This window comes from Diabrotica virgifera, chromosome 4 (assembly GCF_917563875.1).
Source record: "Diabrotica virgifera virgifera chromosome 4, PGI_DIABVI_V3a".
In the NCBI taxonomy this organism is placed as follows: Eukaryota; Metazoa; Arthropoda; class Insecta; order Coleoptera; family Chrysomelidae; genus Diabrotica; species Diabrotica virgifera.
This window is the reverse complement of record NC_065446.1, coordinates 1,883,622-1,900,215: the sequence shown is the minus strand read 5'-3', so window position 1 is coordinate 1,900,215 and position 16,594 is coordinate 1,883,622. Positions and strand designations below refer to the sequence as shown.

Below are 16,594 nucleotides of genomic sequence, written 5' to 3'. Positions count from 1 at the left end.
TATCTAATGAAAGGTCATACGAACCTGGTTTTGTTGACATGATAGCATGATAGTTGACGATACTTAGTGATAAGCAGACATAAAATTTCAATAGTATATGTATAACGCGCTATAAGAAGTAGTCACTTCTGTCGCAAATGCCACGTGCCGTTATTTATTGTGTTACGGCAAGGCAAGTACACGGCAAGGGATAAGGGCTTGCGACTCAGTGATACTCCCACATAGATCCCAAGATCCCTAGCGGAAGGGCGTTGACGCCTAAATACCGATGTATACATCTACAGAAAAAATTGGAGAGTGTCAGAAGAAATTGAATGGTGCCGGAAAAATAGGATGGAGTCAGTAAAAATCAGACATTGCTGAACTAAGAATACCTATCTTTTTTTTCTTTCCACTGATCCATTATATAAATGATCTTCCTGACGTTGAGCCCAATATTTTGTCCACTAAACATCTACTTTATAAAGATTGTTCTCGTCACAGATGGCTGGTTGTTTAGAGCAAAAAGCAAAAAATCACATCTCAAAATGCAATAACGTAACGAGATTTCCACATTCCGTGCATAATTGGATTATTCAAGCAAAACGAATTGACTGATCGCCTCGGGCAAATCGAACTTCAGGCAAATATTCAAATTTGCACCTGAAAATCTGCGTCGCCGAAGATACGAATTTTCCCGGGTTTCCATTGTTGCTGAAGCCGAAAATCTACGGACTCCGCCAACGATTTCCCTCCGATGTAGTCGCGCTTGTCTCTGTTCCGTGGTGAATTGTTTCAGTTTTCAGTTCAGCCTGTTCAGCCGAGTCCGAGTCAGTGGTGGATAAGATCTTGTTCGAAGTGGTGGTATACAACGTTGTTCCGATTTGTCGTCGTGTGATTTTGTTGCGGAAATTGGTGGATTTTCACAGAAACTGACTCCTACGAGGAATAAAAATTACTTTGGGTAAGTTTTTATAACCTAACTTTATGAGTTTTATTCATGATAATATGTAATATTCGGTTTTTATGTCATTAATCAACAACATGCTTTATTAGTAGATTATCAATATAAAATAATAATATTAACTTGGTAATGCAGATTACAATTATCGATTCTTAGATATGAATTTATACATTATAAAAGCGTGAAAATTGGTCAACAGGTTGCAGCCTGTCTGGGACGGCTCGTTGAATAGAATACAATAGAAATAAATAATATGCTTTATTATCATTGAAAATTGTACAGTTTTATAGACAAAGCTTACAATGAGTCAGGAAAAACAAAACAATAACAAATACAATTTACTAACATTACATAAATCGTTAATATACATAAAAAATAATGAAGTAAAACAAAAACAATCTACCGCAGAATTTATTGCAAATTGCATAATCAACCTTAGGAACCAATAAGATTAATAAGTTTAAGCGTTTGCATATGAGCATATTATGACAACCCAAATATACATGTAGTTTCAAAAGTTAGGCATCACCTAATATTATGCTTATTTTCATAGTTGATTTTTTCGTGAACAGATTAACGGATTTCGCAAATTTTTTTTATTATCCTAGATTTTTCTTTGGTATACACACAGTTGGGCAAATATTTACTCAAAATTCTTTTTTGAATTTATACCGGGTGGGAGACAAGAAATGATTTTCTTATGTTAAGTTTGAGACACCCTGTAGGAAGGACAAGGTATAAATAATATGGGTATACATACATCGACATCATATTGTAGCCTTATAGACCTGGATCCCGCCTACCAAAAAATAGCTGATTAATAGCAAGCTGAAAATTTGTTAATACCTTAACGGTGTCTAGTCGGACAAACTTTAATGTGCGGGAACACTGGAACAGGGGAAGTTTTAATTGTGGAACAGGTTAAATATTTGAAACGTCAGACTACGAAAACGTTCCATGTATTTTGTCGGACAGAACATCCAATTGATTTGTTACCATTTCATTAAACTCTCATGCAAAAATCAGACTGGTGTTAACCACCAAATGGGCATTTTAATGAGTGGAACACGAAGAACATATTAAATGACAGGAATCATGTTGGTTAGTAATAGCAGTCTGATTTTTGCATGAGAGTTTAATGAAACGGTAACAAATCAATTGGATGTTCTGTCCGACAAAATACATGGGGCGTTTTCGTAATCTGACGTTCCAAATTTTTAAGCCGTTCCACAATTAAAACTTCGCCTCTTCTAGTGTTCCCGTACATTAAAGTTTGTCCGACAAGACACCGTTAAGCTATTAACAAATCTTCAGCTTGCTATTAATCAACTTTTTTTCGTACGCGGGATCCAGGCTTATTACGTTTTGTGATCATTTTGTTTTTTGAATGTTCCTTATATCTTTAGAAACAAAGAAACTAGACGATTTTATTCTTTAATATGACGTGTTTTTTACTGAAACAAAACTAAATTAACAATAAAAAAACCATTGATGGATTCGACCGTTACTTTTTTCTATACTTCCACAATAGTTATTTTCCAAACAAGTGCAGAAAGTCATTCTTTTCCGCACGCGACTGCAGTTTGCCGAACGCCGCGAAGCGGGAGTTCGGCAAGCAGTCGAGTGCGGAACAGAGACTTTCTGCAAGAGTTAGGAACAATATTTTTTCTAAGAGTCTTTAAAAAATTACCAAATCTTAATCAATTAATTTAATTAATATAAAAATACATACACAAATTAATTCTTTGACAAGGTTGTCAAAACCAAACTTTCAATATAATTAGTTAGCATGACGACAATCTTGGTTTCCATGACGATGATTCAAAACGACTGTTATTGTCTACCGATTTGACTTTCGAATATTATGTCAAAATAATTTTATTTCATCGAATTGACGCGTTAATTTCATTAAAACAGGAACACAATAAGATATATTTGAAATAAATTAGTAAATAATATCTAAATATTAGGTTATTGCATGTATTACAATTACTTTAAGGCCATATTAGCATATCTAAATTAACACGCGTGCGGAAAAGTAAAAACCGCGTGCGGAAAAGTAACACGCGTGCGGAAAAGTAACACGCGTGCGGAAAAGTGAAACTTTCTAAACTAAAATGCGTGCGCGAAAGTAGACATTTTTGCACGCTCGTAGAAAAAATTTATTACAACTATGTGACTACAGCTGTTTCGGCAGAGTGCCTTTCTCAAGTGATTTAGATTACTATGGGTTTGCCTTTTTAAAGTCTTTAACTGAAGAGGTTGAGGAGTGGGGAGCTGTTTGTCTCGAGTTGGTCATTCAGAATTATATCTGTATTTTTCAATTTATTAATTTCCATAGATTCTAATAAAGATAGCTCTATCACATATACTGGCAAGATAACAACAAAAATAGCCAGATATATAAAAAGAAAGGAATAACACCAGCTTTCAGAACTAACAACAACTTAAGCAAATATATTAAGAACAATAAGAGCCGAAAGAGAAAACAACTACAGAGTGGTTTTTACAAACTAACTTGTGGTGACTGTCCGAAAACTTACATCGGTCAAACTGGCAGAACCTTTTACAAACGGATAGCAGAACACAAACGTGCTTTCAACATTAGAAAAACAGACACTTCTACATACGCACTTCACTTTCTAGATCATAATCATTCTTTTAATGAACAGTTTCAAATTCTGCATATTCAAAATAAAGGCCTTAAACTATCTTTATTAGAATCTATGGAAATTAATAAATTGAAAAATACAGATATATGTAATTCTGAATGAGCAACTCGAGACAAACAGCTCCCCACTCCTCAACATCTTCAGTCAATAACTAAGAAATTACAGTACCCTTTGCACAAGTAGTATTTTTATTATTTTTTTATCTATATTTGGGTGTCATATGCAGCAGCTTAACTTTTTAACTTTTAAACCTTTTTTATTAATTATTAGGTAGACTATGAATTTGCAATTTATTTAAATTTTTGCAATTGATTATTTCTGTTTTAACTTCGATTTATTTATTTATTTTATTTAACTTATTGACGATTTATGTAATTTTAGTAAATTGGATTGTTACTGTTTTGTTTTCTTTACTATTTATAAGCTTTGTCGATAAAATTGTAAAAATTTTCATGGCAATAAAGCATATTTCTATTCTATTCTATTCTATAGTTAAAGACTTTAAAAAGGCAAACCCATAGTAATCTAAATCACTTGAGAAAGGCACTATGCCGAAACAGCTGTAGTCACATAGTTGTAATAAACTTTGTGGAAGTATAGAAAACAAACGTTTTCAGTGTTTTATTGTTAAATAAAAACAGTTAACAAAACTTTAAAAACAAAAAGAGACATAACGTTAAAAATCCTGGTCGACACCTTAAGAGTTATTTGTCGATCAAATGAGCGGTATGCACAGCGCAACATAAGAGATGGTTTAATGGATGCTTTGTGGTTAAAACTTTTGTTTCAGTTAAAATGCAAGATAACGAATAAAACCGTCCATTTTCTTTGTTTCCAGGAACATTCAAAAAACAAAATGTTCACAAAACATAAGACTACAATATTATTTCGATGTGTGTTCACATTTGAACCTTTTCCTCTGTACAGGGTGTCTCAAACTTAACATAAGAAAACATTTATTTTCTTCCACCTGATATAAGTATCTACGAAAAAGGAGTTTGAGTAAACCTTTGCCCAAGTGTGTAAATACCAAAGAAAAATCTAAAATATTAAAAAAAATTAGTTGAAGCCGATAATCTGTTCATGAAAAAATCAACTATGAAAATGAGCACAATTTTATGTGATGCATAACTTTTGAAACTATGTTTAAATAAAAATACTACTTTTTCATAATACTGTAATTTCTTAGTTATTCGTTAAGAAAATCTTCTACTGAATAATAATAAATATGGTCTTTCATATAGATAGACTTTTGTCATTTTACGGAACTTGGGGAAAGATGTTGCAGATTTAAGTTGAAAAAGGAGATGGTTGTATAGTTTTTTTGCAGAATATAATATAGATTTCTTTACTAACTTCGTGGATGGGATCGGTAAATAGGCATCAAGGGTAGAAGTTCTGATGGAGTAGTCATGGTTAGAGCTTGCTGGAAAGACATAGGTGTTTACGAATTAAGCAAACAGTTTCTAAAATATATAAAGAAAAAAGAGTTAAAATCCCGTGATCTTTGAAGTACCTTCTGCAGTGTGTTGTTCTTCTGAGGCCAAACAGATACCTTGTTGCTCTTTGTTGTAATTTAAAAATAACATCGGATTGGGCAGCTGTACCAGTATCCCAAAAAAGGAAGACCATATCGAAGATGAGACTCAAACAAAGAAAAATATGTTATTTTGGATGATGCTAAATTGATTTCCTTCGAAACAAATCTTATCGCATAGCAAGCTGAGGCTAGTTTCTTGTTTAACAAATAGATATGAAGGGATCATTAAATGGTCTCTCGATCCATTAAATGGATCATTTAAGATTGATGTCTAACAAAATACCAAGAAATTTTACAGAATAAACGGTACTCATCTGGCTGTTATTAAAAGGCAAGGGTTGAAGAGCTTCTTTATAGGATAATGCTACTGTTTTATCTATATTAAGAGAGTAAATTAGAGTCAGACCAGTTTTTAGTGTAAGTAGATTAGAAGTTATAGTAGCATGAAGAGTTGCAATATTTAAGGTGTTATGTAATATAAAATAGCGGCTTCAGTCCAAAATTTTAATCATGTATGTTGATGTAGATAATACAATACTTATCAATACCTTGCAAAATTGCAATAAGGAAAATATTTATCAATATTTATTCTATAAATTGTTTATATTTTGATTCTTCTGCTCTCTTTTTTTATTGATAATTTAAAAAAATCTTCCATCTAGAATGTATCTTGTAATAAATTGGTAAATACCAAAGCAAGAACTCTTCACATGGATCCTTATGCTTTTTAGCGTAGGAATATTTTAATGCTTTTGGTTATTTCATCCTTCCAGTTTTTCCGGTCTGCACACAATGCTCCAAATTCTCTTTTTGTTCAGTTTGGTTTATTCTATCTCTTCATATTTTCCTTGATCTGATTATATTTTTTTATGTTATCTATGATTTCTCTTAATTTTATTTGTTTTATTTATGATTTATTTGTTGCTCAATTTCTTTATTTCTGTATCTATCCATAGCTGTTACTTTTGTTTCGTGTTTTTTTTCTGTAATGTCCATGTTTTAGTCGCATCTAATCTTATAGAAGCCTAATGCGACAAGTCACTCAGTCTGTTTGGGACATTTGTCGATATGTAAACATTAAATGACGTTTAATAAACGTCTAGTTTTGTCGTAGATGATGAGAAACCGTATTTTACCCTTTAAGGTGATACAGTAGCGATCAACAGGTAGCCAAAACGCGTTCCAAGATTGCGGCTGTAATTTTAAATATTTTTTCGAGATATTTGGCACACGTGTTCGTAATATAATAAAGAATGGCGGTACAGAGCCCAATTTCAAAAATATATTAATATGTGGAAATTACTCTGTAATTAAATAAAATATTAAAAAAACAAGCCTGTACCGCCATTAAGAAGAACACAAAAATACACTTTCTTCAAATAAACTTTTTTATCCGATGCCTAGATTTTGTGTCATTTTGGAACTACTATTGAAATAAAAAATTTTAGTAGTTCTAAAATGACACAAAATCTAGGCATCGGATAAAAAAGTTTATATGAAGAAAGTGTATTTTTTTGTTCTTCTTAATGGCGGTACAGGCTCGTTTTTTTAATATTGTATTTAATTACAGAGTAATTTCCACATATTAGTATATTTTTCAAATTGGGCTCTGTACCGCCATTCTTTATTATATTACGAATACGTGTGCCAAATATCTCGAAAAAATATTCAAAATTATAGCCGCAATCTTGGAACGCGTTTTCGGTACCTGTTGATCGCTACTGGCTCCTCTTAAAAACTCACATCCTTCCACTTCCCCTCTAATAATAAAATATTTCTATAATACATAATTCTTGTTAATACAAATAATATCTGAAAACCCACCCAAGTGTTAAACCTGTAAAAGCGAATATTCTTTGAGAATGTCCTAGATGTCAGACCGAGAAATATTATTACAAACTGAAATAATATGAAATAAGCTTCCGTTCTTAGATCGATAAAGCCGTTAGGCACCTCCGGCACATAATTTCGTTGTGTATATTTAAATACAAACGTGTTGAAATTAGGTTAAGGATGATAAAGTAAACAAAGTGTTAAATAAAAAATTCAGGAGTTTATTTTTTCACTAATATATTTCTCAGACGAACGAACTGGGCTTTTATGACAACACAACAAAATTATTAGAGTTGATATTAGAGTGGAAGGACATTCAAAAAAAATTACTTCAAATAGGGGTAATTAATCGACTTGTTAACCAAGGCAATAAACCATGGATGACTAACAAAATTTTGTAAATGATGGAAGAAAGAAAACAATATAGATATAAACACGAAATAAAGTTAGAGATAAATCCAGAGAGATATCAAATAATCAAAGAAAAGATGGTTACTTTGACATTTCATTTTTTTTCGTATGTCACACAATATAATACATGAATAGAGATAATAACCGCATCGCAATGTCACGTCAGGCTTTTATGTCCTGGAAACCAGTTTTATGTAACAGAAACCTATCAATGCATATTCTCAAGAAGGTACTGAAATCTTATGTGTAGTCTATTCCAGCGGTTTTTTTATTCCGGTACTTTTTATTGTTTTTGGTACCATCTAACGGAAATACCTATCTAGCTAGGCGATCTAATAAGCTATAATAGTGGTGCTGATTTTGGCTGATTTTGCGTTTTGTATACCAACTCAAATAATGATATGTACCACCAGTGGTACACCCAAGTAGCACCGAACGGGTTTATTAAGTCTTTTAAGGATGCTTTAAAAGTGTAGAATAAAACTAAAATTAAAACCATTTGGTTTTTAAGTAAACCTTAAGGTTGCAATAAAACCGCTTTCAGCATAAAAGGGCCCACTCTGAAAGAGGTCAATAAAACCAAAAATAAAAACCTTAAAACTTTATTTTCTTAAGCAACTGGTTTTAAAGCTGCTGTGAAGGTGCTTTTAAAACCATGTTAAAAGACACTTTAAGTGCAGGCAGTTATATAGCAAACTGAAAAAGATTTCTTAAATGGAGACTTTTAAAGACAACTTACCATATTAAATGATTCTTTAAACCCATATACTCCATATAGGCCAACAAAATTTTTACATGTGTTATGATAGGTACATACGCATTTGTAATCATAAAATAATAAAAAGTACTTGGTTTTTTCGGACTGTCAAGGTAGAAAAACACTTGCGCACCCAACTTTATTGCTAATGTTAACAAAAAGAGGTCTAAATTACTCACGCGCCCTAAAATTTCTGACTTTTGGCGATTAAAGAATAAAAATAATAAAAAAATTTGAATCCGAAAAATATTAATTTGAAAGAAAATTAATTTTATCTCCAATTGTAATGTTTAAATGTTAAAATGAATCGAATTTATGTCTTTAAGTCGCTTATTTATAATTTTTATGTAAGCCTTTTATTGTAATCTATCATGGCTTTCAGCATCTCCAGAAAGCAATATGGCCGAAATCCAAATAAAACTATTTGGTCTATCGACAGAATTGATAAGATCAAATGGTTTTATTTTATACCTTGCCAAGAGCATATATCCTACATAAAAGTAAGGCCTTGGAATTAAAACCGTTTAGTTTTAATGCTGCTGTCAATAATGCCACTCGGTTTTAATATGAATCTAACCTAAAATCGAGGCGTCGCGCGTCGTAGTGCTGCGTGTGTTGTATTTTTCTTTTAAATGACCAGTTCGTTTATATTTTAAATACTTGCGACATATTTCTTCCATACTAACTGTAATTCCACTTTTTACAACACACTACACCACCGTTTCGCTCTAAAACAAATGGCCGACCATTTTGGACATAAAAGAAGATGGGATGGGTTTAGTTTTAGTGTTTCTAATAAGAAGCATAGTGTAGTCTATACGATAACCAAATTGATTCAGATAAGAGCGTTTGGTTTTAATATAGCCTACTAATTGCTTTTAAGAGAGCAACTTTAAAGACAACTACAAAAATAGTTTTAAGGCATATGTTTTACTGACATAATAGTCTTCAGATCAAGTAGTTTTAATAATAGGTTTTATTAGTCATATTAGGAGAATCTTTAAAACTGCTTTAAAACTACAAGGTAACAAACAAGAATCTAATAAAACCAAACAGTCCGGAAGTTCTTTATAAAACTGATTAGTTTTAAATTGAACTGAGAATAAACCATTCTAAAACTACAATAAGACAAATTATCTATTAAGATTAATTAGTCTTATTTGATACTCTTATTAGATACTTTAAAACTAGTGACAAATGCTTAACAGCTTTAAAGTTCTGGCAGTATATCTACAAGGCAACTTTAAAACCATTATCTTCTTATTTACCATAATAAAACCTTTATAAACCTAAAATAAAACTAAAATGTTTTTATTGTGCTACTTGGGCATGTACCATAGATTGAGAACCGCTGGTCTATCCTATTGCATGGGTGTGAGATATGGACGTTAAAATCCACAACACTAAACAAATCAGAATTCGAAGTATGGTGCTATCGACGGATTCCAATGATTTGGGGTTTCAAAGATGTTCTTCAAATGATGAATTCAAAACGTCGGCTCATAAACATCATAAAAAGGAAAAAAAAAAACAAAATACTTCGGCCATATAATTAAAGGACCTAAATACCATCTACTTAGCCTGATAATACAAGGAAAAGTGAAGGGAAAGAGATGAATTGGCCGAAAGAAACTTTCATGGTTGCGTGATATTAGACAATGGTGTGGTTCCACAGTAGAAGAATTATTTGACACAGCAGCCGATAGAGGAAAGTTTCAAGAACTCGTAATCATAAAGAGGAGAAAAACAGAATACTTCGAACATGACATGTAATTAGAGGAACTTAATACCATCTACTTCGCCTTATACTACAAAGAAATGTGCAAGAGATAGATTGGTCGAAAGTAGGGATTGCAATCCAGCAGCATTTTCAACCCAGCTGGATTTTTGCAAGATTGGCCTGAATCCAGCGCGGATCCAGCAAAATGTGGAATCAAAATAAAAACATGATTTTAACGTTTTTTTTATCTATATGCTAAATTTCTAAACGACAGAAACATGAATTATTTAGTTTCTTGAAACTGATACCTTAAAAATGTAGAACTTACCTACTTCGCACAGAACTGCACATATGCCGGTTGCGGAGAAATCCCTTTGGGCCTCTGTGTTGGTCGGTTTTAAGGTCATCAAATAGTCATAGACCATTGACAAACGATCGCCTTTCACTTCTTCGGTCTCATAAACCGCCATTTCCTTTTCCAAAATCTTTTCGTAATCTTTTTGAGAACCAGTTTTTTTTGGCTATAAACGTTTTCTTTTTCTAGTTTCAATTCAATCTCAAGTTCTTGTTCCAAAGTAAAATTCACGGGCTCCGGATTAGTTGGCCCATCTTCTTCCATTATCTCTTGCAGTAGTTCCACAGCTACTTGTTTATTTATACGAATCTATGTACGAATTTTTCATCTCTTGTCGCATTGCATTCTTTTTCGGCATGGGGAAGTAACCAGGATTGTTTAGTCCTTCGTTATACTTTTTTTGATTTTGTAAATACGCTAATGTACCTGTAATCTCATAGAGCGCCGTTCCGTGATTCTGTTGCGTAGTGCTTGCGATAAATCGGCATTAAGGCTAGAGTCATAGCTATTTAGTTTGTCTAAGACAAATATCATGGTTGTGTCGGCCGTTATCAAAATGGACTCTATTCTGCAAAGAGCTTCTACAGCCGGTTAAAAGTGGCGATCAACTCATTGATTATTGACTACTCGCCAGCAGAGAATTTTATCACAGAATCAATGTATATCAACGCTTTATCGAAGCAAACGTTTAAGCTATAGAAACTTTCCAACATACTGAGCTACTCCCACCGCGATATAATGGCAAGTTGCCGACTCACTGCTTTGAATAAAGAGACTGATGAAGACATTAAGTAACTTATTTCGATTTGACACGTTTGCGGATCCGCGCTGCTGGATCCAGCACGGTTTGCTGGATCCAGCATGTAAAAAAAATCGCTGGATCCAGCTGGATTGCTGGATGCTGGATCCAGCAATTGCAATCTCTAGTCGAAAGAAACTTTCATGGCTTTTTCAAGGCTCAGTCTTGTAACGGCATGTAAGTACAACACTTTTACATTGCACAATCATAGACATACATTGCGTGTAGTGTATATGCAGGCATAATAAGTGTTTGCTTATATTTGTGCGTACATATGTGTAGGTATGTCTCTGTTGTAATTTGTATATTTTTAAATATTGGCTTGATTTTATAGTCTTTGAAAACAAGATAATGTTCAAACTCTGGTTTTTTATTTGTAACATTTAGTTTACTTGTTATTTTATTTACTTTGACCTGATGAATATGATGTTCAACACCTTCAACTCTGGATGGAAAAAAATTATTTAATTGATAAAACTCCAAATGATATACTTGCAGGGTGTTACATAAGAATTATATGTACTTTATGATTTACTTTTTCTTCTTTACGTGCCATCTCCACGACGAAGGTTGGCAATCATCATTGCTATTCTAACTTTTGACACTACAGTCCGAAAGAATTCAGTTGGGCTGCATCCAAACCATTCTCTGAGATTTCTCAGCCATGACATTTTTCTTCTACCTGTGCTGCGCCTTCCTTGAATCTTTCCCTGCATTATTAATTTTTAGGAATTCATAGCTGTCACCATGTGTTATATGACCCACGTATTGTAGTTTTCTTATTTTGATGGAATCCACTATCTCTCTGTTGTTCTCTATTCTTCTTAGTACTTCTTCATTGGTTATTCTGTCTGTCCAGGAGATTCTCAGCATTCTACGATATGTCGACATTTCAAATGTTTCCAATCTATTAAAGCATTGTTTATTAAGAGTCCATGTGCAGGGCCCATTTAGGTCAATTTACGTCCTAGGCAATTCTCTAGAAACCGCCCTACAAACGTGTACCATTTTGGTGAAAAAAATTGCAATTGAAAAAAATTGCAAGCAAAATTGTATATTTAAATAAGAATATACTAAAAATGTTTTTAGAAACTCGTTTTCTAAGATTTTGCCTGAGGTCTCTACTACATAATAATATTTTTTCATATTATTGAATGAACTTCTAGACTTTTCTAACTCTGATTTCTTTGGTTTTCTTTGATTTCTAATCGTTTGTTCATTAATGTTTCTCCCTAAACAGTTATAATTCTGAAGTCGTTCTATCGTCTTATTATTTACGCGTAGATTGATGTTTCTGATATTTTTCTTTGACATAACCATTACCTATATTATTTACTTGTTAATAATTCCTAATATAGTCCTGTATCCCGTGTACCAACAAAAGTTTGTTAATAGCAAGCTGAAAATTTGTTAATAGCGGTGTCTGGTCGGACAAACTTTGGTGTATGGGAACACTGGAACAGGGAAAGTTTTAATTGTGGAACAGGTTACAGGTTTCGAACGTCATACTACGAAAACGTCACATGTATTTTGTCAAACAGAACTTCCAATTGAGTTGTTACCCTTTCATTAAACCCTCATGTAAAAATCAGACTGCTATTTATCACCAACATAATTCCTCTCATTTGACATGTTCTACGTGTAGGTTTCACAATCATAAACTTGCCGGGATGACAAGTTCCACAATTAAAATCACGTTTCACAAATAAAACTTCATCTGTTCCAGTGTTCCCATACATCAAAGTTTGTCCGATTAGACATCTTTAAACTATTGACAAATTTTCAGCTTGATATTAATAAACTTTTGTTGGTACGCGGGATCCAGGCCTAAGTCTGTAGCAGATGGGTTTCCGCTACAATTTTTTGTTAATAGCATTCATTAATTTTATATCCTATCTCAAGAAAAATATCTATTTTTCTAATTTATTTTGTGAGTTTATATATCATTAAAATATCCTAAGCCGCTCCTGTTAGAAATATTTCAAAATGTTTCGCAATATAAAAAGAATATTGCGTTACGCTTCCCCTGAAATTTGTTTGTTGAACCCGTCCTAAGTAAATAAGTTTTTCGTCGCATAAGCACCTCTAAGGATCAGAATCGCTCGGTAATTGCGCGGTTCTTTTCTTGATCTGTGGCTTCCGAGAGAAACGCAATTCAGTGCCACGGTACCCTTTCGCTGGTGTGTCAAGCCAGCAATGTGGGGCTCATCAAAAACCATTACTTTGCCGGTAATCGGTAATAAGTGTTGTATTGTAGCTATGTGAAGTTGTGTGAAGGGTTGTAACCTGTTGCGAGTACTCGTGGAGAATTTCACCCCATGATATTGGATTTTTACGGTGACAATCGGGTACTCCGTATATGTTGTACGATGCAGTTCTATGAGCCGGCATTGTGTGAAAGCCCTGTAATGAATTCCTGTTCCCGTATTGAGTCCCCTATTGATGTCCCGATGAGATGTTTGTTTTATGGTCCTGTTCCCGTATTGAAGTCCTGATTCCCCGATGAGATGTCTGATTTGGTCTCAAGTTTGCCCTGTTTCCTGTTTCGTTATAAATTGAATGCCTCCCCTCCCCGTCTTGGATGGAAAATTTTTGGTTAAGTGCAAAGTGTGACATTTAAAAAGGTATGAGATATTATTGTTTTTGATTAAATTCCAAGTGGATATTAAAGTTGGTAAATATTTTAAATATTTTAATAGTTTGTTTTCAGCATGGAAGGTTTTTTTTGTAAATTAAATAAAATGGCAGTGACGTTTGACTCTTGACATTTGACAGAGTCAAACTTTGTTTTGATACACTGCTCTAAAAAGTTATGTATGTATGTAAAAATCATGTGAAATAATAAATTTTGTGTATTTTTGGAAGTCAGAAAAGATTGTAAATTCTTTATTGTCCATGGTAAAGTCATGTAAAAGTTTATAGTTGTTTTTATTATTCATTTCCTGTTTGAGAACATGTTTATTCTCAAAGTAAAAATAAAGTCTAAAGGTTTGAATAAACATTGTAGAATGTACCTGTTTTTTTTATTATTTCTGTACCTTTTTTTTGAAAAATTATTAACCAGATATTAATACAAGTAAAATAAGTTTTAGAGTTACAAAAAAAAGGAATTTGGCATAGAAGCCAATATTGAGGATAAAGATAGCCCGATTAAGCCTAACAGAGTAATCTAAGATGAATGTCCCCCCAATTGGTACCCGTAAGTACAGAATATGTCCAGTAAGTACCCAATATGTGAATCTGACGATTCACAAACGATTTTCAAACGGCGTCCAAATTTCTTTAAATAGTAGGAAAATCCTCCAGTCTGTGTAAGTATCCTTTGCTTATTTGGTTATGGTAGTTAGTCATTTTTAAACCCTCTCATCCCCTTAACGATTCCACGACCTGCCACCGAACAACCTCTGAGCTGTCGTTCGCAAAGAAGCTTTATGTGCCTGCTTCTTCTTCTTTAGTCCCCTTTCGACCCCCAGTAATCTTGTAGTTAGTCTTATCCCTGATCTCATTTGAGCAGACATGTAAAACGCTTCAATTCTTAACCGACATCAAAGTGAAAATTTAATAAAATTACAAAACTGTTGTAGATCATCAATTTTGTAGGCTTATTCTGAACCTTTATAAAAGTTTTGTTCTTAAATCCATCAATAAAGTATTTTCGAGTACCTACCCTCCATTGAACTGGAATCTGTTTACACCAGTTTGTATTCTTTCTTTAGCAGTTATTCAAAACTCTTTACAAGGATGCACGCTTTTAATTAATTTTCTTTTTATGTGAAAAAATCTTAAAAAACAAAATAAAACTTTTAAGGAATCCAGGGAATTTTAGAAAGCTGATTATAAATTCCAAATAAACTTTTTACAGTTCTTTTATGTAATGTTATATGATATAAATATATACAGTGCCAGTCACGATACACTTTTCGATTGCCTGCGGGTAGCAGGACTTGATACTTACCACTACGATATAAGACTGCTAAAATACTTATATTACAATCAAGTAGCCTCGATCCACGTTAGACTTAGTCGAGGGTTTTGTTTTGTTACCAAGTCTTTTTAATCTGTAATCTGAAGAAATTGCTAAAGAGGCTTTGGATGACAGACAAGAGGGAGTAAGACTAGTCGAGAAGTAATCAACAATATCAGACACGCTGATGATACAGCCATTCTTGCAAAAAATTTACAAAATATACAGATATTAGTAACTGTATTCAGTGAACTGGTGGCAAAGCTCAAATGGAAATTTACAGGTCACACCATCCGACAAGCAGATGCAAGATGGAACAAGCAGATGAGCTACTGGCGACCATGGGAACACAAGAGAGGAATAGGAATGCCTCAGATGAGATGGAGCACGACCTCAAAAGGCATGCTGCATCCAGATAGATAACCACATCGCTGGATAGAAACTAGTGGAAAAGGGAAGGAGAGGCCTATGTCCAAAGGTGGAGAGATTAAGGCTCGAAGATAGATAGATATACAGCCAGAGAAGCAAGTTGTCGGAGAGGCCTTAAAATCAATATTTCAAAGACAAAGTGGATGACAGTTGGAAAGATTAATATAGAGCAAGGTCTGCATTTTTTATTGCAGATGAGATAGAACGGGTAAACCATTTTAAATACCTTGGCAGCTGGTTAAGTCTAAATTGTGACTCTGAGTAAGAGATAATAACCAGGATCGAAATATCACGTAAGGCTTTTATGACCGTATCAGAAACCTGTCGGTGAGAAAATATGATGAAATTGTAAACAAAATACTAATAAAAACAATGTTATTTTCATGTACAGCTAAAATAAACTTCTTTAGATTGACGTCACTACTTACCGAAATGATGCACTTAATTCCAGACTACCAATTTGGATTCCGAAACAAACATGGCACTATCGAACAAGTAAATAGCATAGTTAACAAGATTTACGATGATTTCCAACAAAAACGTTATTGTTCTGCTGCATTTATTGATATGTCACAAGCATTCGATAAAGTTTGGCATATTTGACTCTTCTACAAAATTAAGAAGCTACTTCCATATCCTCACTTCCTGTTACTAAAATCATACCTAACCAATAGACACTTCCTTGTCAGACAAAACCAAGAATACTCTTCTCTGAACGCCATAAAATCAGGGGTACCATAGGGCAGTGTACTCGGACCTATCTTGTATTTGTTGTACACAAATGATCTTCCTACTACACCGATGGTTACAATAGCCACATTTGCGGACGATACAGCTGCAAAGATGGCATCAAGACAACTTCAAATCTGCCTTAACAAGATACAAAAATGGCTGTCGAAATGGCGCATGAAAACTAACGAACTAAAATCTACACATGTAACATTTACACTCCGTAACGAAACTTGCCCACCAGTACAACTAAACAACAACAATTTACCTCAAGCCGAAGATGTAAAATACTTGGGAATCCACCTAGACAGAAGACTAACATGGCGAAAACATATTTTCACTAAACGCAAACAGTTAGGACTAAAGCTAAGCCGTCTATATTGGATTATCTAGGCAGAAACTTGAAGTTGTCTCTAGAAAACAAACTACTGGTCTACAAAGC

At 33.5% G+C, this 16,594-nt stretch overlaps 1 protein-coding gene across 1 annotated transcript in view; it reads left to right on the top strand.

The window, feature by feature from the left end:
- The first annotated feature begins 732 nt into the window (after positions 1-732).
- Positions 733-16,594, top strand: part of LOC114324395 (uncharacterized) — a 437,385-nt gene continuing 421,523 nt past the window's right edge. Inside the window, exon 1 of the mRNA XM_028272222.2 lies at positions 733-943. The gene's annotated coding sequence lies outside the window, so the exon portion shown is untranslated. The remainder of the gene's footprint in view (positions 944-16,594) is intronic.